We start from the raw sequence: 19413 nt of genomic DNA, 5'->3' as shown, positions 1-19413 counted from the left end.
GCGCTCGGGGCTTCCGGGAGGGCTGGGGCTGGGTCAGGGCCTGCCTTCTCACCCTCGCTTAGCGGGGATTCCAGAACAGGCCCAACCCCTGCCCTCTTGCTCGCAACTCATACTTACCTGGCAGGGGAGCATCTGTGATCAACAAGGCAGATCTCCCAGGGTGAGGCTCATCCATTGCACATCGGATTTGCTGACCCCTGCGATGTCCCCAAATGCGGGATACTCGACTGCATTATTTCTGGTAGTGGGGGACTGCGTTCGCGCTATCCCCTGATTTATTGGTCAAAGAAAGAAAAAGTTTAGTGTGCAGAGTCAGCTTGTTTGCACACGGAGCCCCTGGTCTTGCAGCAGAGTTTCTTAAGTCACGTGTGTGAGTAGGTAGCCTCTGAATGTTGCTGCAGTCCAGAGGGCCAGCATTCACTGGAGGGGTCAAGTGCACAGGCGCCTAGCACCGATCGGGCACGATCGGGCGTTGCCTTCACGGCGTTGCCGTGTCCTGCTGGGGAGCACCCCACCCAAGACGCTCTTGTTAAGCGGGGTGGCCTGTCGGCTCAGGAGGGCCATGGGCCCTGTGGGCCGACAGGCCAGTGGGCGCACTGCACCAGGCCTGCTCGCTATCCGACTGGGCCTGCAGGCTGGGGGCCAGGCCGGAATGTATGCAAATCTCGGGCGGAGCAGGGCCTGATGGGAGAAAGGACCTGTGCTGCAATGTGCCTCTTCTGCTGAGCTCTGCCTGCCGGAGCTTCCCCCTGAACGTGGGACAGGCAGCTCTGCAGGCGCTCGGGGCTTCCGGGAGGGCTGGGGCTGGGTCAGGGCCTGCCTTCTCACCCTCGCTTAGCGGGGATTCCAGAACAGGCCCAACCCCTGCCCTCTTGCTCGCAACTCATACTTACCTGGCAGGGGAGCATCTGTGATCAACAAGGCAGATCTCCCAGGGTGAGGCTCATCCATTGCACATCGGATTTGCTGACCCCTGCGATGTCCCCAAATGCGGGATACTCGACTGCATTATTTCTGGTAGTGGGGGACTGCGTTCGCGCTATCCCCTGATTTATTGGTCAAAGAAAGAAAAAGTTTAGTGTGCAGAGTCAGCTTGTTTACACACGGAGCCCCTGGTCTTGCAGCAGAGTTTCTTAAGTCACGTGTGTGAGTAGGTAGCCTCTGAATGTTGCTGCAGTCCAGAGGGCCAGCATTCACTGGAGGGGTCAAGTGCACAGGCGCCTAGCACCGATCGGGCACGATCGGGCGTTGCCTTCACGGCGTTGCCGTGTCCTGCTGGGGAGCACCCCACCCAAGACGCTCTTGTTAAGCGGGGTGGCCTGTCGGCTCAGGAGGGCCATGGGCCCTGGGGGCCGACAGGCCAGTGGGCGCACTGCACCAGGCCTGCTCGCTATCCGACTGGGCCTGCAGGCTGGGGGCCAGGCCGGAATGTATGCAAATCTCGGGCGGAGCAGGGCCTGATGGGAGAAAGGACCTGTGCTGCAATGTGCCTCTTCTGCTGAGCTCTGCCTGCCGGAGCTTCCCCCTGAACGTGGGACAGGCAGCTCTGCAGGCGCTCGGGGCTTCCGGGAGGGCTGGGGCTGGGTCAGGGCCTGCCTTCTCACCCTCGCTTAGCGGGGATTCCAGAACAGGCCCAACCCCTGCCCTCTTGCTCGCAACTCATACTTACCTGGCAGGGGAGCATCTGTGATCAACAAGGCAGATCTCCCAGGGTGAGGCTCATCCATTGCACATCGGATTTGCTGACCCCTGCGATGTCCCCAAATGCGGGATACTCGACTGCATTATTTCTGGTAGTGGGGGACTGCGTTCGCGCTATCCCCTGATTTATTGGTCAAAGAAAGAAAAAGTTTAGTGTGCAGAGTCAGCTTGTTTACACACGGAGCCCCTGGTCTTGCAGCAGAGTTTCTTAAGTCACGTGTGTGAGTAGGTAGCCTCTGAATGTTGCTGCAGTCCAGAGGGCCAGCATTCACTGGAGGGGTCAAGTGCACAGGCGCCTAGCACCGATCGGGCACGATCGGGCGTTGCCTTCACGGCGTTGCCGTGTCCTGCTGGGGAGCACCCCACCCAAGACGCTCTTGTTAAGCGGGGTGGCCTGTCGGCTCAGGAGGGCCATGGGCCCTGGGGGCCGACAGGCCAGTGGGCGCACTGCACCAGGCCTGCTCGCTATCCGACTGGGCCTGCAGGCTGGCGGCCAGGCCGGAATTTATGCAAATCTCGTGCGGAGCAGGGCCTGATGGGAGAAAGGACCTGTGCTGCAATGTGCCTCTTCTGCTGAGCTCTGCCTGCCGGAGCTTCCCCCTGAACGTGGGACAGGCAGCTCTGCAGGCGCTCGGGGCTTCCGGGAGGGCTAGGGCTGGGTCAGGGCCTGCCTTCTCACCCTCGCTTAGCGGGGATTCCAGAACAGGCCCAACCCCTGCCCTCTTGCTCGCAACTCATACTTACCTGGCAGGGGAGCATCTGTGATCAACAAGGCAGATCTCCCAGGGTGAGGCTCATCCATTGCACATCGGATTTGCTGACCCCTGCGATGTCCCCAAATGCGGGATACTCGACTGCATTATTTCTGGTAGTGGGGGACTGCGTTCGCGCTATCCCCTGATTTATTGGTCAAAGAAAGAAAAAGTTTAGTGTGCAGAGTCAGCTTGTTTACACACGGAGCCCCTGGTCTTGCAGCAGAGTTTCTTAAGTCACGTGTGTGAGTAGGTAGCCTCTGAATGTTGCTGCAGTCCAGAGGGCCAGCATTCACTGGAGGGGTCAAGTGCACAGGCGCCTAACCCCAGACTTGTGCGCCCCATGATATCAGGGGCCCCAGTAGTTCTTGAAGCCGCCCTGCCCCGCCCCGCCCGGGCTCTGTTATCACGGCCAGGCCCTCCAACCTTAAGAAGTCCCATCCAGCTCCTGGGGATTGGGGGGGGGGGGGTTCACTGGCTACCAGCTGCCGCCGGCCCCGTCCGAGCACCGATCGGGCACGATCGGGCGTTGCCTTCACGGCGTTGCCGTGTCCTGCTGGGGAGCACCCCACCCAAGACGCTCTTGTTAAGCGGGGTGGCCTGTCGGCTCAGGAGGGCCATGGGCCCTGGGGGCCGACAGGCCAGTGGGCGCACTGCACCAGGCCTGCTCGCTATCCGACTGGGCCTGCAGGCTGGGGGCCAGGCCGGAATGTATGCAAATCTCGGGCGGAGCAGGGCCTGATGGGAGAAAGGACCTGTGCTGCAATGTGCCTCTTCTGCTGAGCTCTGCCTGCCGGAGCTTCCCCCTGAACGTGGGACAGGCAGCTCTGCAGGCGCTCGGGGCTTCCGGGAGGGCTGGGGCTGGGTCAGGGCCTGCCTTCTCACCCTCGCTTAGCGGGGATTCCAGAACAGGCCCAACCCCTGCCCTCTTGCTCGCAACTCATACTTACCTGGCAGGGGAGCATCTGTGATCAACAAGGCAGATCTCCCAGGGTGAGGCTCATCCATTGCACATCGGATTTGCTGACCCCTGCGATGTCCCCAAATGCGGGATACTCGACTGCATTATTTCTGGTAGTGGGGGACTGCGTTCGCGCTATCCCCTGATTTATTGGTCAAAGAAAGAAAAAGTTTAGTGTGCAGAGTCAGCTTGTTTACACACGGAGCCCCTGGTCTTGCAGCAGAGTTTCTTAAGTCACGTGTGTGAGTAGGTAGCCTCTGAATGTTGCTGCAGTCCAGAGGGCCAGCATTCACTGGAGGGGTCAAGTGCACAGGCGCCTAGCACCGATCGGGCACGATCGGGCGTTGCCTTCACGGCGTTGCCGTGTCCTGCTGGGGAGCACCCCACCCAAGACGCTCTTGTTAAGCGGGGTGGCCTGTCGGCTCAGGAGGGCCATGGGCCCTGGGGGCCGACAGGCCAGTGGGCGCACTGCACCAGGCCTGCTCGCTATCCGACTGGGCCTGCAGGCTGGGGGCCAGGCCGGAATGTATGCAAATCTCGGGCGGAGCAGGGCCTGATGGGAGAAAGGACCTGTGCTGCAATGTGCCTCTTCTGCTGAGCTCTGCCTGCCGGAGCTTCCCCCTGAACGTGGGACAGGCAGCTCTGCAGGCGCTCGGGGCTTCCGGGAGGGCTGGGGCTGGGTCAGGGCCTGCCTTCTCACCCTCGCTTAGCGGGGATTCCAGAACAGGCCCAACCCCTGCCCTCTTGCTCGCAACTCATACTTACCTGGCAGGGGAGCATCTGTGATCAACAAGGCAGATCTCCCAGGGTGAGGCTCATCCATTGCACATCGGATTTGCTGACCCCTGCGATGTCCCCAAATGCGGGATACTCGACTGCATTATTTCTGGTAGTGGGGGACTGCGTTCGCGCTATCCCCTGATTTATTGGTCAAAGAAAGAAAAAGTTTAGTGTGCAGAGTCAGCTTGTTTGCACACGGAGCCCCTGGTCTTGCAGCAGAGTTTCTTAAGTCACGTGTGTGAGTAGGTAGCCTCTGAATGTTGCTGCAGTCCAGAGGGCCAGCATTCACTGGAGGGGTCAAGTGCACAGGCGCCTAGCACCGATCGGGCGTTGCCTTCACGGCGTTGCCGTGTCCTGCTGGGGAGCACCCCACCCAAGACGCTCTTGTTAAGCGGGGTGGCCTGTCGGCTCAGGAGGGCCATGGGCCCTGTGGGCCGACAGGCCAGTGGGCGCACTGCACCAGGCCTGCTCGCTATCCGACTGGGCCTGCAGGCTGGGGGCCAGGCCGGAATGTATGCAAATCTCGGGCGGAGCAGGGCCTGATGGGAGAAAGGACCTGTGCTGCAATGTGCCTCTTCTGCTGAGCTCTGCCTGCCGGAGCTTCCCCCTGAACGTGGGACAGGCAGCTCTGCAGGCGCTCGGGGCTTCCGGGAGGGCTGGGGCTGGGTCAGGGCCTGCCTTCTCACCCTCGCTTAGCGGGGATTCCAGAACAGGCCCAACCCCTGCCCTCTTGCTCGCAACTCATACTTACCTGGCAGGGGAGCATCTGTGATCAACAAGGCAGATCTCCCAGGGTGAGGCTCATCCATTGCACATCGGATTTGCTGACCCCTGCGATGTCCCCAAATGCGGGATACTCGACTGCATTATTTCTGGTAGTGGGGGACTGCGTTCGCGCTATCCCCTGATTTATTGGTCAAAGAAAGAAAAAGTTTAGTGTGCAGAGTCAGCTTGTTTACACACGGAGCCCCTGGTCTTGCAGCAGAGTTTCTTAAGTCACGTGTGTGAGTAGGTAGCCTCTGAATGTTGCTGCAGTCCAGAGGGCCAGCATTCACTGGAGGGGTCAAGTGCACAGGCGCCTAGCACCGATCGGGCACGATCGGGCGTTGCCTTCACGGCGTTGCCGTGTCCTGCTGGGGAGCACCCCACCCAAGACGCTCTTGTTAAGCGGGGTGGCCTGTCGGCTCAGGAGGGCCATGGGCCCTGGGGGCCGACAGGCCAGTGGGCGCACTGCACCAGGCCTGCTCGCTATCCGACTGGGCCTGCAGGCTGGGGGCCAGGCCGGAATGTATGCAAATCTCGGGCGGAGCAGGGCCTGATGGGAGAAAGGACCTGTGCTGCAATGTGCCTCTTCTGCTGAGCTCTGCCTGCCGGAGCTTCCCCCTGAACGTGGGACAGGCAGCTCTGCAGGCGCTCGGGGCTTCCGGGAGGGCTGGGGCTGGGTCAGGGCCTGCCTTCTCACCCTCGCTTAGCGGGGATTCCAGAACAGGCCCAACCCCTGCCCTCTTGCTCGCAACTCATACTTACCTGGCAGGGGAGCATCTGTGATCAACAAGGCAGATCTCCCAGGGTGAGGCTCATCCATTGCACATCGGATTTGCTGACCCCTGCGATGTCCCCAAATGCGGGATACTCGACTGCATTATTTCTGGTAGTGGGGGACTGTGTTCGCGCTATCCCCTGATTTATTGGTCAAAGAAAGAAAAAGTTTAGTGTGCAGAGTCAGCTTGTTTACACACGGAGCCCCTGGTCTTGCAGCAGAGTTTCTTAAGTCACGTGTGTGAGTAGGTAGCCTCTGAATGTTGCTGCAGTCCAGAGGGCCAGCATTCACTGGAGGGGTCAAGTGCACAGGCGCCTAGCACCGATCGGGCACGATCGGGCGTTGCCTTCACGGCGTTGCCGTGTCCTGCTGGGGAGCACCCCACCCAAGACGCTCTTGTTAAGCGGGGTGGCCTGTCGGCTCAGGAGGGCCATGGGCCCTGGGGGCCGACAGGCCAGTGGGCGCACTGCACCAGGCCTGCTCGCTATCCGACTGGGCCTGCAGGCTGGCGGCCAGGCCGGAATTTATGCAAATCTCGTGCGGAGCAGGGCCTGATGGGAGAAAGGACCTGTGCTGCAATGTGCCTCTTCTGCTGAGCTCTGCCTGCCGGAGCTTCCCCCTGAACGTGGGACAGGCAGCTCTGCAGGCGCTCGGGGCTTCCGGGAGGGCTAGGGCTGGGTCAGGGCCTGCCTTCTCACCCTCGCTTAGCGGGGATTCCAGAACAGGCCCAACCCCTGCCCTCTTGCTCGCAACTCATACTTACCTGGCAGGGGAGCATCTGTGATCAACAAGGCAGATCTCCCAGGGTGAGGCTCATCCATTGCACATCGGATTTGCTGACCCCTGCGATGTCCCCAAATGCGGGATACTCGACTGCATTATTTCTGGTAGTGGGGGACTGCGTTCGCGCTATCCCCTGATTTATTGGTCAAAGAAAGAAAAAGTTTAGTGTGCAGAGTCAGCTTGTTTACACACGGAGCCCCTGGTCTTGCAGCAGAGTTTCTTAAGTCACGTGTGTGAGTAGGTAGCCTCTGAATGTTGCTGCAGTCCAGAGGGCCAGCATTCACTGGAGGGGTCAAGTGCACAGGCGCCTAACCCCAGACTTGTGCGCCCCATGATATCAGGGGCCCCAGTAGTTCTTGAAGCCGCCCTGCCCCGCCCCGCCCGGGCTCTGTTATCACGGCCAGGCCCTCCAACCTTAAGAAGTCCCATCCAGCTCCTGGGGATTGGGGGGGGGGGGTTCACTGGCTACCAGCTGCCGCCGGCCCCGTCCGAGCACCGATCGGGCACGATCGGGCGTTGCCTTCACGGCGTTGCCGTGTCCTGCTGGGGAGCACCCCACCCAAGACGCTCTTGTTAAGCGGGGTGGCCTGTCGGCTCAGGAGGGCCATGGGCCCTGGGGGCCGACAGGCCAGTGGGCGCACTGCACCAGGCCTGCTCGCTATCCGACTGGGCCTGCAGGCTGGGGGCCAGGCCGGAATGTATGCAAATCTCGGGCGGAGCAGGGCCTGATGGGAGAAAGGACCTGTGCTGCAATGTGCCTCTTCTGCTGAGCTCTGCCTGCCGGAGCTTCCCCCTGAACGTGGGACAGGCAGCTCTGCAGGCGCTCGGGGCTTCCGGGAGGGCTGGGGCTGGGTCAGGGCCTGCCTTCTCACCCTCGCTTAGCGGGGATTCCAGAACAGGCCCAACCCCTGCCCTCTTGCTCGCAACTCATACTTACCTGGCAGGGGAGCATCTGTGATCAACAAGGCAGATCTCCCAGGGTGAGGCTCATCCATTGCACATCGGATTTGCTGACCCCTGCGATGTCCCCAAATGCGGGATACTCGACTGCATTATTTCTGGTAGTGGGGGACTGCGTTCGCGCTATCCCCTGATTTATTGGTCAAAGAAAGAAAAAGTTTAGTGTGCAGAGTCAGCTTGTTTACACACGGAGCCCCTGGTCTTGCAGCAGAGTTTCTTAAGTCACGTGTGTGAGTAGGTAGCCTCTGAATGTTGCTGCAGTCCAGAGGGCCAGCATTCACTGGAGGGGTCAAGTGCACAGGCGCCTAGCACCGATCGGGCACGATCGGGCGTTGCCTTCACGGCGTTGCCGTGTCCTGCTGGGGAGCACCCCACCCAAGACGCTCTTGTTAAGCGGGGTGGCCTGTCGGCTCAGGAGGGCCATGGGCCCTGGGGGCCGACAGGCCAGTGGGCGCACTGCACCAGGCCTGCTCGCTATCCGACTGGGCCTGCAGGCTGGGGGCCAGGCCGGAATGTATGCAAATCTCGGGCGGAGCAGGGCCTGATGGGAGAAAGGACCTGTGCTGCAATGTGCCTCTTCTGCTGAGCTCTGCCTGCCGGAGCTTCCCCCTGAACGTGGGACAGGCAGCTCTGCAGGCGCTCGGGGCTTCCGGGAGGGCTGGGGCTGGGTCAGGGCCTGCCTTCTCACCCTCGCTTAGCGGGGATTCCAGAACAGGCCCAACCCCTGCCCTCTTGCTCGCAACTCATACTTACCTGGCAGGGGAGCATCTGTGATCAACAAGGCAGATCTCCCAGGGTGAGGCTCATCCATTGCACATCGGATTTGCTGACCCCTGCGATGTCCCCAAATGCGGGATACTCGACTGCATTATTTCTGGTAGTGGGGGACTGCGTTCGCGCTATCCCCTGATTTATTGGTCAAAGAAAGAAAAAGTTTAGTGTGCAGAGTCAGCTTGTTTACACACGGAGCCCCTGGTCTTGCAGCAGAGTTTCTTAAGTCACGTGTGTGAGTAGGTAGCCTCTGAATGTTGCTGCAGTCCAGAGGGCCAGCATTCACTGGAGGGGTCAAGTGCACAGGCGCCTAGCACCGATCGGGCACGATCGGGCGTTGCCTTCACGGCGTTGCCGTGTCCTGCTGGGGAGCACCCCACCCAAGACGCTCTTGTTAAGCGGGGTGGCCTGTCGGCTCAGGAGGGCCATGGGCCCTGGGGGCCGACAGGCCAGTGGGCGCACTGCACCAGGCCTGCTCGCTATCCGACTGGGCCTGCAGGCTGGGGGCCAGGCCGGAATGTATGCAAATCTCGGGCGGAGCAGGGCCTGATGGGAGAAAGGACCTGTGCTGCAATGTGCCTCTTCTGCTGAGCTCTGCCTGCCGGAGCTTCCCCCTGAACGTGGGACAGGCAGCTCTGCAGGCGCTCGGGGCTTCCGGGAGGGCTGGGGCTGGGTCAGGGCCTGCCTTCTCACCCTCGCTTAGCGGGGATTCCAGAACAGGCCCAACCCCTGCCCTCTTGCTCGCAACTCATACTTACCTGGCAGGGGAGCATCTGTGATCAACAAGGCAGATCTCCCAGGGTGAGGCTCATCCATTGCACATCGGATTTGCTGACCCCTGCGATGTCCCCAAATGCGGGATACTCGACTGCATTATTTCTGGTAGTGGGGGACTGCGTTCGCGCTATCCCCTGATTTATTGGTCAAAGAAAGAAAAAGTTTAGTGTGCAGAGTCAGCTTGTTTACACACGGAGCCCCTGGTCTTGCAGCAGAGTTTCTTAAGTCACGTGTGTGAGTAGGTAGCCTCTGAATGTTGCTGCAGTCCAGAGGGCCAGCATTCACTGGAGGGGTCAAGTGCACAGGCGCCTAGCACCGATCGGGCACGATCGGGCGTTGCCTTCACGGCGTTGCCGTGTCCTGCTGGGGAGCACCCCACCCAAGACGCTCTTGTTAAGCGGGGTGGCCTGTCGGCTCAGGAGGGCCATGGGCCCTGGGGGCCGACAGGCCAGTGGGCGCACTGCACCAGGCCTGCTCGCTATCCGACTGGGCCTGCAGGCTGGGGGCCAGGCCGGAATGTATGCAAATCTCGGGCGGAGCAGGGCCTGATGGGAGAAAGGACCTGTGCTGCAATGTGCCTCTTCTGCTGAGCTCTGCCTGCCGGAGCTTCCCCCTGAACGTGGGACAGGCAGCTCTGCAGGCGCTCGGGGCTTCCGGGAGGGCTGGGGCTGGGTCAGGGCCTGCCTTCTCACCCTCGCTTAGCGGGGATTCCAGAACAGGCCCAACCCCTGCCCTCTTGCTCGCAACTCATACTTACCTGGCAGGGGAGCATCTGTGATCAACAAGGCAGATCTCCCAGGGTGAGGCTCATCCATTGCACATCGGATTTGCTGACCCCTGCGATGTCCCCAAATGCGGGATACTCGACTGCATTATTTCTGGTAGTGGGGGACTGCGTTCGCGCTATCCCCTGATTTATTGGTCAAAGAAAGAAAAAGTTTAGTGTGCAGAGTCAGCTTGTTTACACACGGAGCCCCTGGTCTTGCAGCAGAGTTTCTTAAGTCACGTGTGTGAGTAGGTAGCCTCTGAATGTTGCTGCAGTCCAGAGGGCCAGCATTCACTGGAGGGGTCAAGTGCACAGGCGCCTAGCACCGATCGGGCACGATCGGGCGTTGCCTTCACGGCGTTGCCGTGTCCTGCTGGGGAGCACCCCACCCAAGACGCTCTTGTTAAGCGGGGTGGCCTGTCGGCTCAGGAGGGCCATGGGCCCTGGGGGCCGACAGGCCAGTGGGCGCACTGCACCAGGCCTGCTCGCTATCCGACTGGGCCTGCAGGCTGGGGGCCAGGCCGGAATGTATGCAAATCTCGGGCGGAGCAGGGCCTGATGGGAGAAAGGACCTGTGCTGCAATGTGCCTCTTCTGCTGAGCTCTGCCTGCCGGAGCTTCCCCCTGAACGTGGGACAGGCAGCTCTGCAGGCGCTCGGGGCTTCCGGGAGGGCTGGGGCTGGGTCAGGGCCTGCCTTCTCACCCTCGCTTAGCGGGGATTCCAGAACAGGCCCAACCCCTGCCCTCTTGCTCGCAACTCATACTTACCTGGCAGGGGAGCATCTGTGATCAACAAGGCAGATCTCCCAGGGTGAGGCTCATCCATTGCACATCGGATTTGCTGACCCCTGCGATGTCCCCAAATGCGGGATACTCGACTGCATTATTTCTGGTAGTGGGGGACTGCGTTCGCGCTATCCCCTGATTTATTGGTCAAAGAAAGAAAAAGTTTAGTGTGCAGAGTCAGCTTGTTTACACACGGAGCCCCTGGTCTTGCAGCAGAGTTTCTTAAGTCACGTGTGTGAGTAGGTAGCCTCTGAATGTTGCTGCAGTCCAGAGGGCCAGCATTCACTGGAGGGGTCAAGTGCACAGGCGCCTAGCACCGATCGGGCACGATCGGGCGTTGCCTTCACGGCGTTGCCGTGTCCTGCTGGGGAGCACCCCACCCAAGACGCTCTTGTTAAGCGGGGTGGCCTGTCGGCTCAGGAGGGCCATGGGCCCTGGGGGCCGACAGGCCAGTGGGCGCACTGCACCAGGCCTGCTCGCTATCCGACTGGGCCTGCAGGCTGGCGGCCAGGCCGGAATTTATGCAAATCTCGTGCGGAGCAGGGCCTGATGGGAGAAAGGACCTGTGCTGCAATGTGCCTCTTCTGCTGAGCTCTGCCTGCCGGAGCTTCCCCCTGAACGTGGGACAGGCAGCTCTGCAGGCGCTCGGGGCTTCCGGGAGGGCTAGGGCTGGGTCAGGGCCTGCCTTCTCACCCTCGCTTAGCGGGGATTCCAGAACAGGCCCAACCCCTGCCCTCTTGCTCGCAACTCATACTTACCTGGCAGGGGAGCATCTGTGATCAACAAGGCAGATCTCCCAGGGTGAGGCTCATCCATTGCACATCGGATTTGCTGACCCCTGCGATGTCCCCAAATGCGGGATACTCGACTGCATTATTTCTGGTAGTGGGGGACTGCGTTCGCGCTATCCCCTGATTTATTGGTCAAAGAAAGAAAAAGTTTAGTGTGCAGAGTCAGCTTGTTTACACACGGAGCCCCTGGTCTTGCAGCAGAGTTTCTTAAGTCACGTGTGTGAGTAGGTAGCCTCTGAATGTTGCTGCAGTCCAGAGGGCCAGCATTCACTGGAGGGGTCAAGTGCACAGGCGCCTAACCCCAGACTTGTGCGCCCCATGATATCAGGGGCCCCAGTAGTTCTTGAAGCCGCCCTGCCCCGCCCCGCCCGGGCTCTGTTATCACGGCCAGGCCCTCCAACCTTAAGAAGTCCCATCCAGCTCCTGGGGATTGGGGGGGGGGGGTTCACTGGCTACCAGCTGCCGCCGGCCCCGTCCGAGCACCGATCGGGCACGATCGGGCGTTGCCTTCACGGCGTTGCCGTGTCCTGCTGGGGAGCACCCCACCCAAGACGCTCTTGTTAAGCGGGGTGGCCTGTCGGCTCAGGAGGGCCATGGGCCCTGGGGGCCGACAGGCCAGTGGGCGCACTGCACCAGGCCTGCTCGCTATCCGACTGGGCCTGCAGGCTGGGGGCCAGGCCGGAATGTATGCAAATCTCGGGCGGAGCAGGGCCTGATGGGAGAAAGGACCTGTGCTGCAATGTGCCTCTTCTGCTGAGCTCTGCCTGCCGGAGCTTCCCCCTGAACGTGGGACAGGCAGCTCTGCAGGCGCTCGGGGCTTCCGGGAGGGCTGGGGCTGGGTCAGGGCCTGCCTTCTCACCCTCGCTTAGCGGGGATTCCAGAACAGGCCCAACCCCTGCCCTCTTGCTCGCAACTCATACTTACCTGGCAGGGGAGCATCTGTGATCAACAAGGCAGATCTCCCAGGGTGAGGCTCATCCATTGCACATCGGATTTGCTGACCCCTGCGATGTCCCCAAATGCGGGATACTCGACTGCATTATTTCTGGTAGTGGGGGACTGCGTTCGCGCTATCCCCTGATTTATTGGTCAAAGAAAGAAAAAGTTTAGTGTGCAGAGTCAGCTTGTTTACACACGGAGCCCCTGGTCTTGCAGCAGAGTTTCTTAAGTCACGTGTGTGAGTAGGTAGCCTCTGAATGTTGCTGCAGTCCAGAGGGCCAGCATTCACTGGAGGGGTCAAGTGCACAGGCGCCTAGCACCGATCGGGCACGATCGGGCGTTGCCTTCACGGCGTTGCCGTGTCCTGCTGGGGAGCACCCCACCCAAGACGCTCTTGTTAAGCGGGGTGGCCTGTCGGCTCAGGAGGGCCATGGGCCCTGGGGGCCGACAGGCCAGTGGGCGCACTGCACCAGGCCTGCTCGCTATCCGACTGGGCCTGCAGGCTGGGGGCCAGGCCGGAATGTATGCAAATCTCGGGCGGAGCAGGGCCTGATGGGAGAAAGGACCTGTGCTGCAATGTGCCTCTTCTGCTGAGCTCTGCCTGCCGGAGCTTCCCCCTGAACGTGGGACAGGCAGCTCTGCAGGCGCTCGGGGCTTCCGGGAGGGCTGGGGCTGGGTCAGGGCCTGCCTTCTCACCCTCGCTTAGCGGGGATTCCAGAACAGGCCCAACCCCTGCCCTCTTGCTCGCAACTCATACTTACCTGGCAGGGGAGCATCTGTGATCAACAAGGCAGATCTCCCAGGGTGAGGCTCATCCATTGCACATCGGATTTGCTGACCCCTGCGATGTCCCCAAATGCGGGATACTCGACTGCATTATTTCTGGTAGTGGGGGACTGCGTTCGCGCTATCCCCTGATTTATTGGTCAAAGAAAGAAAAAGTTTAGTGTGCAGAGTCAGCTTGTTTACACACGGAGCCCCTGGTCTTGCAGCAGAGTTTCTTAAGTCACGTGTGTGAGTAGGTAGCCTCTGAATGTTGCTGCAGTCCAGAGGGCCAGCATTCACTGGAGGGGTCAAGTGCACAGGCGCCTAGCACCGATCGGGCACGATCGGGCGTTGCCTTCACGGCGTTGCCGTGTCCTGCTGGGGAGCACCCCACCCAAGACGCTCTTGTTAAGCGGGGTGGCCTGTCGGCTCAGGAGGGCCATGGGCCCTGGGGGCCGACAGGCCAGTGGGCGCACTGCACCAGGCCTGCTCGCTATCCGACTGGGCCTGCAGGCTGGGGGCCAGGCCGGAATGTATGCAAATCTCGGGCGGAGCAGGGCCTGATGGGAGAAAGGACCTGTGCTGCAATGTGCCTCTTCTGCTGAGCTCTGCCTGCCGGAGCTTCCCCCTGAACGTGGGACAGGCAGCTCTGCAGGCGCTCGGGGCTTCCGGGAGGGCTGGGGCTGGGTCAGGGCCTGCCTTCTCACCCTCGCTTAGCGGGGATTCCAGAACAGGCCCAACCCCTGCCCTCTTGCTCGCAACTCATACTTACCTGGCAGGGGAGCATCTGTGATCAACAAGGCAGATCTCCCAGGGTGAGGCTCATCCATTGCACATCGGATTTGCTGACCCCTGCGATGTCCCCAAATGCGGGATACTCGACTGCATTATTTCTGGTAGTGGGGGACTGCGTTCGCGCTATCCCCTGATTTATTGGTCAAAGAAAGAAAAAGTTTAGTGTGCAGAGTCAGCTTGTTTACACACGGAGCCCCTGGTCTTGCAGCAGAGTTTCTTAAGTCACGTGTGTGAGTAGGTAGCCTCTGAATGTTGCTGCAGTCCAGAGGGCCAGCATTCACTGGAGGGGTCAAGTGCACAGGCGCCTAGCACCGATCGGGCACGATCGGGCGTTGCCTTCACGGCGTTGCCGTGTCCTGCTGGGGAGCACCCCACCCAAGACGCTCTTGTTAAGCGGGGTGGCCTGTCGGCTCAGGAGGGCCATGGGCCCTGGGGGCCGACAGGCCAGTGGGCGCACTGCACCAGGCCTGCTCGCTATCCGACTGGGCCTGCAGGCTGGGGGCCAGGCCGGAATGTATGCAAATCTCGGGCGGAGCAGGGCCTGATGGGAGAAAGGACCTGTGCTGCAATGTGCCTCTTCTGCTGAGCTCTGCCTGCCGGAGCTTCCCCCTGAACGTGGGACAGGCAGCTCTGCAGGCGCTCGGGGCTTCCGGGAGGGCTGGGGCTGGGTCAGGGCCTGCCTTCTCACCCTCGCTTAGCGGGGATTCCAGAACAGGCCCAACCCCTGCCCTCTTGCTCGCAACTCATACTTACCTGGCAGGGGAGCATCTGTGATCAACAAGGCAGATCTCCCAGGGTGAGGCTCATCCATTGCACATCGGATTTGCTGACCCCTGCGATGTCCCCAAATGCGGGATACTCGACTGCATTATTTCTGGTAGTGGGGGACTGCGTTCGCGCTATCCCCTGATTTATTGGTCAAAGAAAGAAAAAGTTTAGTGTGCAGAGTCAGCTTGTTTACACACGGAGCCCCTGGTCTTGCAGCAGAGTTTCTTAAGTCACGTGTGTGAGTAGGTAGCCTCTGAATGTTGCTGCAGTCCAGAGGGCCAGCATTCACTGGAGGGGTCAAGTGCACAGGCGCCTAGCACCGATCGGGCACGATCGGGCGTTGCCTTCACGGCGTTGCCGTGTCCTGCTGGGGAGCACCCCACCCAAGACGCTCTTGTTAAGCGGGGTGGCCTGTCGGCTCAGGAGGGCCATGGGCCCTGTGGGCCGACAGGCCAGTGGGCGCACTGCACCAGGCCTGCTCGCTATCCGACTGGGCCTGCAGGCTGGGGGCCAGGCCGGAATGTATGCAAATCTCGGGCGGAGCAGGGCCTGATGGGAGAAAGGACCTGTGCTGCAATGTGCCTCTTCTGCTGAGCTCTGCCTGCCGGAGCTTCCCCCTGAACGTGGGACAGGCAGCTCTGCAGGCGCTCGGGGCTTCCGGGAGGGCTGGGGCTGGGTCAGGGCCTGCCTTCTCACCCTCGCTTAGCGGGGATTCCAGAACAGGCCCAACCCCTGCCCTCTTGCTCGCAACTCATACTTACCTGGCAGGGGAGCATCTGTGATCAACAAGGCAGATCTCCCAGGGTGAGGCTCATCCATTGCACATCGGATTTGCTGACCCCTGCGATGTCCCCAAATGCGGGATACTCGACTGCATTATTTCTGGTAGTGGGGGACTGCGTTCGCGCTATCCCCTGATTTATTGGTCAAAGAAAGAAAAAGTTTAGTGTGCAGAGTCAGCTTGTTTACACACGGAGCCCCTGGTCTTGCAGCAGAGTTTCTTAAGTCACGTGTGTGAGTAGGTAGCCTCTGAATGTTGCTGCAGTCCAGAGGGCCAGCATTCACTGGAGGGGTCAAGTGCACAGGCGCCTAGCACCGATCGGGCACGATCGGGCGTTGCCTTCACGGCGTTGCCGTGTCCTGCTGGGGAGCACCCCACCCAAGACGCTCTTGTTAAGCGGGGTGGCCTGTCGGCTCAGGAGGGCCATGGGCCCTGGGGGCCGACAGGCCAGTGGGCGCACTGCACCAGGCCTGCTCGCTATCCGACTGGGCCTGCAGGCTGGGGGCCAGGCCGGAATGTATGCAAATCTCGGGCGGAGCAGGGCCTGATGGGAGAAAGGACCTGTGCTGCAATGTGCCTCTTCTGCTGAGCTCTGCCTGCCGGAGCTTCCCCCTGAACGTGGGACAGGCAGCTCTGCAGGCGCTCGGGGCTTCCGGGAGGGCTGGGGCTGGGTCAGGGCCTGCCTTCTCACCCTCGCTTAGCGGGGATTCCAGAACAGGCCCAACCCCTGCCCTCTTGCTCGCAACTCATACTTACCTGGCAGGGGAGCATCTGTGATCAACAAGGCAGATCTCCCAGGGTGAGGCTCATCCATTGCACATCGGATTTGCTGACCCCTGCGATGTCCCCAAATGCGGGATACTCGACTGCATTATTTCTGGTAGTGGGGGACTGCGTTCGCGCTATCCCCTGATTTATTGGTCAAAGAAAGAAAAAGTTTAGTGTGCAGAGTCAGCTTGTTTACACACGGAGCCCCTGGTCTTGCAGCAGAGTTTCTTAAGTCACGTGTGTGAGTAGGTAGCCTCTGAATGTTGCTGCAGTCCAGAGGGCCAGCATTCACTGGAGGGGTCAAGTGCACAGGCGCCTAACCCCAGACTTGTGCGCCCCATGATATCAGGGGCCCCAGTAGTTCTTGAAGCCGCCCTGCCCCGCCCCGCCCGGGCTCTGTTATCACGGCCAGGCCCTCCAACCTTAAGAAGTCCCATCCAGCTCCTGGGGATTGGGGGGGGGGGGGGTTCACTGGCTACCAGCTGCCGCCGGCCCCGTCCGAGCACCGATCGGGCACGATCGGGCGTTGCCTTCACGGCGTTGCCGTGTCCTGCTGGGGAGCACCCCACCCAAGACGCTCTTGTTAAGCGGGGTGGCCTGTCGGCTCAGGAGGGCCATGGGCCCTGGGGGCCGACAGGCCAGTGGGCGCACTGCACCAGGCCTGCTCGCTATCCGACTGGGCCTGCAGGCTGGGGGCCAGGCCGGAATGTATGCAAATCTCGGGCGGAGCAGGGCCTGATGGGAGAAAGGACCTGTGCTGCAATGTGCCTCTTCTGCTGAGCTCTGCCTGCCGGAGCTTCCCCCTGAACGTGGGACAGGCAGCTCTGCAGGCGCTCGGGGCTTCCGGGAGGGCTGGGGCTGGGTCAGGGCCTGCCTTCTCACCCTCGCTTAGCGGGGATTCCAGAACAGGCCCAACCCCTGCCCTCTTGCTCGCAACTCATACTTACCTGGCAGGGGAGCATCTGTGATCAACAAGGCAGATCTCCCAGGGTGAGGCTCATCCATTGCACATCGGATTTGCTGACCCCTGCGATGTCCCCAAATGCGGGATACTCGACTGCATTATTTCTGGTAGTGGGGGACTGCGTTCGCGCTATCCCCTGATTTATTGGTCAAAGAAAGAAAAAGTTTAGTGTGCAGAGTCAGCTTGTTTACACACGGAGCCCCTGGTCTTGCAGCAGAGTTTCTTAAGTCACGTGTGTGAGTAGGTAGCCTCTGAATGTTGCTGCAGTCCAGAGGGCCAGCATTCACTGGAGGGGTCAAGTGCACAGGCGCCTAGCACCGATCGGGCACGATCGGGCGTTGCCTTCACGGCGTTGCCGTGTCCTGCTGGGGAGCACCCCACCCAAGACGCTCTTGTTAAGCGGGGTGGCCTGTCGGCTCAGGAGGGCCATGGGCCCTGGGGGCCGACAGGCCAGTGGGCGCACTGCACCAGGCCTGCTCGCTATCCGACTGGGCCTGCAGGCTGGGGGCCAGGCCGGAATGTATGCAAATCTCGGGCGGAGCAGGGCCTGATGGGAGAAAGGACCTGTGCTGCAATGTGCCTCTTCTGCTGAGCTCTGCCTGCCGGAGCTTCCCCCTGAACGTGGGACAGGCAGCTCTGCAGGCGCTCGGGGCTTCCGGGAGGGCTGGGGCTGGGTCAGGGCCTGCCTTCTCACCCTCGCTTAGCGGGGATTCCAGAACAGGCCCAACCCCTGCCCTCTTGCTCGCAACTCATACTTACCTGGCAGGGGAGCATCTGTGATCAACAAGGCAGATCTCCCAGGGTGAGGCTCATCCATTGCACATCGGATTTGCTGACCCCTGCGATGTCCCCAAATGCGGGATACTCGACTGCATTATTTCTGGTAGTGGGGGACTGCGTTCGCGCTATCCCCTGATTTATTGGTCAAAGAAAGAAAAAGTTTAGTGTGCAGAGTCAGCTTGTTTACACACGGAGCCCCTGGTCTTGCAGCAGAGTTTCTTAAGTCACGTGTGTGAGTAGGTAGCCTCTGAATGTTGCTGCAGTCCAGAGGGCCAGCATTCACTGGAGGGGTCAAGTGCACAGGCGCCTAGCACCGATCGGGCACGATCGGGCGTTGCCTTCACGGCGTTGCCGTGTCCTGCTGGGGAGCACCCCACCCAAGACGCTCTTGTTAAGCGGGGTGGCCTGTCGGCTCAGGAGGGCCATGGGCCCTGGGGGCCGACAGGCCAGTGGGCGCACTGCACCAGGCCTGCTCGCTATCCGACTGGGCCTGCAGGCTGGGGGCCAGGCCGGAATGTATGCAAATCTCGGGCGGAGCAGGGCCTGATGGGAGAAAGGACCTGTGCTGCAATGTGCCTCTTCTGCTGAGCTCTGCCTGCCGGAGCTTCCCCCTGAACGTGGGACAGGCAGCTCTGCAGGCGCTCGGGGCTTCCGGGAGGGCTGGGGCTGGGTCAGGGCCTGCCTTCTCACCCTCGCTTAGCGGGGATTCCAGAACAGGCCCAACCCCTGCCCTCTTGCTCGCAACTCATACTTACCTGGCAGGGGAGCATCTGTGATCAACAAGGCAGATCTCCCAGGGTGAGGCTCATCCATTGCACATCGGATTTGCTGACCCCTGCGATGTCCCCAAATGCGGGATACTCGACTGCATTATTTCTGGTAGTGGGGGACTGCGTTCGCGCTATCCCCTGATTTATTGGTCAAAGAAAGAAAAAGTTTAGTGTGCAGAGTCAGCTTGTTTACACACGGAGCCCCTGGTCTTGCAGCAGAGTTTCTTAAGTCACGTGTGTGAGTAGGTAGCCTCTGAATGTTGCTGCAGTCCAGAGGGCCAGCATTCACTGGAGGGGTCAAGTGCACAGGCGCCTAGCACCGATCGGGCACGATCGGGCGTTGCCTTCACGGCGTTGCCGTGTCCTGCTGGGGAGCACCCCACCCAAGACGCTCTTGTTAAGCGGGGTGGCCTGTCGGCTCAGGAGGGCCATGGGCCCTGGGGGCCGACAGGCCAGTGGGCGCACTGCACCAGGCCTGCTCGCTATCCGACTGGGCCTGCAGGCTGGGGGCCAGGCCGGAATGTATGCAAATCTCGGGCGGAGCAGGGCCTGATGGGAGAAAGGACCTGTGCTGCAATGTGCCTCTTCTGCTGAGCTCTGCCTGCCGGAGCTTCCCCCTGAACGTGGGACAGGCAGCTCTGCAGGCGCTCGGGGCTTCCGGGAGGGCTGGGGCTGGGTCAGGGCCTGCCTTCTCACCCTCGCTTAGCGGGGATTCC

The 19413-nt window shown here is 60.9% G+C and overlaps 24 non-coding genes across 24 annotated transcripts; all 24 read left to right on the top strand.

Annotated features, from left to right (window-relative positions):
- The first annotated feature begins 109 nt into the window (after nucleotides 1–109).
- On the top strand, nucleotides 110–273 carry LOC138499350 (U1 spliceosomal RNA). Its single transcript, XR_011279361.1, has one exon. It is a non-coding gene; the product is annotated as a U1 spliceosomal RNA (small nuclear RNA).
- A 612-nt stretch (nucleotides 274–885) lies between these two features.
- On the top strand, nucleotides 886–1049 carry LOC138499349 (U1 spliceosomal RNA). The gene has a single exon (XR_011279360.1). It is a non-coding gene; the product is annotated as a U1 spliceosomal RNA (small nuclear RNA).
- Nucleotides 1050–1661: 612 nt separating this feature from the next.
- Nucleotides 1662–1825, top strand: LOC138499347 (U1 spliceosomal RNA). The gene has a single exon (XR_011279359.1). It is a non-coding gene; the product is annotated as a U1 spliceosomal RNA (small nuclear RNA).
- A 612-nt stretch (nucleotides 1826–2437) lies between these two features.
- LOC138499346 (U1 spliceosomal RNA) lies at nucleotides 2438–2601 on the top strand. Its single transcript, XR_011279358.1, has one exon. It is a non-coding gene; the product is annotated as a U1 spliceosomal RNA (small nuclear RNA).
- A 794-nt stretch (nucleotides 2602–3395) lies between these two features.
- LOC138499344 (U1 spliceosomal RNA) lies at nucleotides 3396–3559 on the top strand. Its single transcript, XR_011279356.1, has one exon. It is a non-coding gene; the product is annotated as a U1 spliceosomal RNA (small nuclear RNA).
- A 612-nt stretch (nucleotides 3560–4171) lies between these two features.
- On the top strand, nucleotides 4172–4335 carry LOC138499343 (U1 spliceosomal RNA). The gene has a single exon (XR_011279355.1). It is a non-coding gene; the product is annotated as a U1 spliceosomal RNA (small nuclear RNA).
- A 602-nt stretch (nucleotides 4336–4937) lies between these two features.
- On the top strand, nucleotides 4938–5101 carry LOC138499342 (U1 spliceosomal RNA). The gene has a single exon (XR_011279354.1). It is a non-coding gene; the product is annotated as a U1 spliceosomal RNA (small nuclear RNA).
- A 612-nt stretch (nucleotides 5102–5713) lies between these two features.
- Nucleotides 5714–5877, top strand: LOC138498913 (U1 spliceosomal RNA). The gene has a single exon (XR_011279006.1). It is a non-coding gene; the product is annotated as a U1 spliceosomal RNA (small nuclear RNA).
- A 612-nt stretch (nucleotides 5878–6489) lies between these two features.
- On the top strand, nucleotides 6490–6653 carry LOC138499341 (U1 spliceosomal RNA). The gene has a single exon (XR_011279353.1). It is a non-coding gene; the product is annotated as a U1 spliceosomal RNA (small nuclear RNA).
- Nucleotides 6654–7446: 793 nt separating this feature from the next.
- Nucleotides 7447–7610, top strand: LOC138499340 (U1 spliceosomal RNA). The gene has a single exon (XR_011279352.1). It is a non-coding gene; the product is annotated as a U1 spliceosomal RNA (small nuclear RNA).
- A 612-nt stretch (nucleotides 7611–8222) lies between these two features.
- On the top strand, nucleotides 8223–8386 carry LOC138499339 (U1 spliceosomal RNA). The gene has a single exon (XR_011279351.1). It is a non-coding gene; the product is annotated as a U1 spliceosomal RNA (small nuclear RNA).
- Nucleotides 8387–8998: 612 nt separating this feature from the next.
- On the top strand, nucleotides 8999–9162 carry LOC138499338 (U1 spliceosomal RNA). Its single transcript, XR_011279350.1, has one exon. It is a non-coding gene; the product is annotated as a U1 spliceosomal RNA (small nuclear RNA).
- A 612-nt stretch (nucleotides 9163–9774) lies between these two features.
- LOC138499336 (U1 spliceosomal RNA) lies at nucleotides 9775–9938 on the top strand. Its single transcript, XR_011279349.1, has one exon. It is a non-coding gene; the product is annotated as a U1 spliceosomal RNA (small nuclear RNA).
- Nucleotides 9939–10550: 612 nt separating this feature from the next.
- LOC138499335 (U1 spliceosomal RNA) lies at nucleotides 10551–10714 on the top strand. Its single transcript, XR_011279348.1, has one exon. It is a non-coding gene; the product is annotated as a U1 spliceosomal RNA (small nuclear RNA).
- Nucleotides 10715–11326: 612 nt separating this feature from the next.
- On the top strand, nucleotides 11327–11490 carry LOC138499334 (U1 spliceosomal RNA). Its single transcript, XR_011279347.1, has one exon. It is a non-coding gene; the product is annotated as a U1 spliceosomal RNA (small nuclear RNA).
- A 793-nt stretch (nucleotides 11491–12283) lies between these two features.
- On the top strand, nucleotides 12284–12447 carry LOC138499332 (U1 spliceosomal RNA). Its single transcript, XR_011279345.1, has one exon. It is a non-coding gene; the product is annotated as a U1 spliceosomal RNA (small nuclear RNA).
- A 612-nt stretch (nucleotides 12448–13059) lies between these two features.
- Nucleotides 13060–13223, top strand: LOC138499331 (U1 spliceosomal RNA). Its single transcript, XR_011279344.1, has one exon. It is a non-coding gene; the product is annotated as a U1 spliceosomal RNA (small nuclear RNA).
- A 612-nt stretch (nucleotides 13224–13835) lies between these two features.
- Nucleotides 13836–13999, top strand: LOC138499330 (U1 spliceosomal RNA). Its single transcript, XR_011279343.1, has one exon. It is a non-coding gene; the product is annotated as a U1 spliceosomal RNA (small nuclear RNA).
- Nucleotides 14000–14611: 612 nt separating this feature from the next.
- Nucleotides 14612–14775, top strand: LOC138499329 (U1 spliceosomal RNA). The gene has a single exon (XR_011279342.1). It is a non-coding gene; the product is annotated as a U1 spliceosomal RNA (small nuclear RNA).
- A 612-nt stretch (nucleotides 14776–15387) lies between these two features.
- Nucleotides 15388–15551, top strand: LOC138499328 (U1 spliceosomal RNA). The gene has a single exon (XR_011279341.1). It is a non-coding gene; the product is annotated as a U1 spliceosomal RNA (small nuclear RNA).
- A 612-nt stretch (nucleotides 15552–16163) lies between these two features.
- On the top strand, nucleotides 16164–16327 carry LOC138499327 (U1 spliceosomal RNA). Its single transcript, XR_011279340.1, has one exon. It is a non-coding gene; the product is annotated as a U1 spliceosomal RNA (small nuclear RNA).
- A 795-nt stretch (nucleotides 16328–17122) lies between these two features.
- On the top strand, nucleotides 17123–17286 carry LOC138499325 (U1 spliceosomal RNA). The gene has a single exon (XR_011279339.1). It is a non-coding gene; the product is annotated as a U1 spliceosomal RNA (small nuclear RNA).
- Nucleotides 17287–17898: 612 nt separating this feature from the next.
- LOC138499324 (U1 spliceosomal RNA) lies at nucleotides 17899–18062 on the top strand. Its single transcript, XR_011279338.1, has one exon. It is a non-coding gene; the product is annotated as a U1 spliceosomal RNA (small nuclear RNA).
- Nucleotides 18063–18674: 612 nt separating this feature from the next.
- On the top strand, nucleotides 18675–18838 carry LOC138499323 (U1 spliceosomal RNA). Its single transcript, XR_011279337.1, has one exon. It is a non-coding gene; the product is annotated as a U1 spliceosomal RNA (small nuclear RNA).
- The last annotated feature ends 575 nt before the right edge of the window (nucleotides 18839–19413 follow it).

Source organism: Ambystoma mexicanum, chromosome 5q, assembly GCF_040938575.1.
Source record: "Ambystoma mexicanum isolate Mex_15411 chromosome 5q, UKY_AmexF1_1, whole genome shotgun sequence".
Lineage (NCBI taxonomy): Eukaryota > Metazoa > Chordata > Amphibia > Caudata > Ambystomatidae > Ambystoma > Ambystoma mexicanum.
This window is presented reverse-complemented; position numbering and strand designations above follow the sequence as displayed.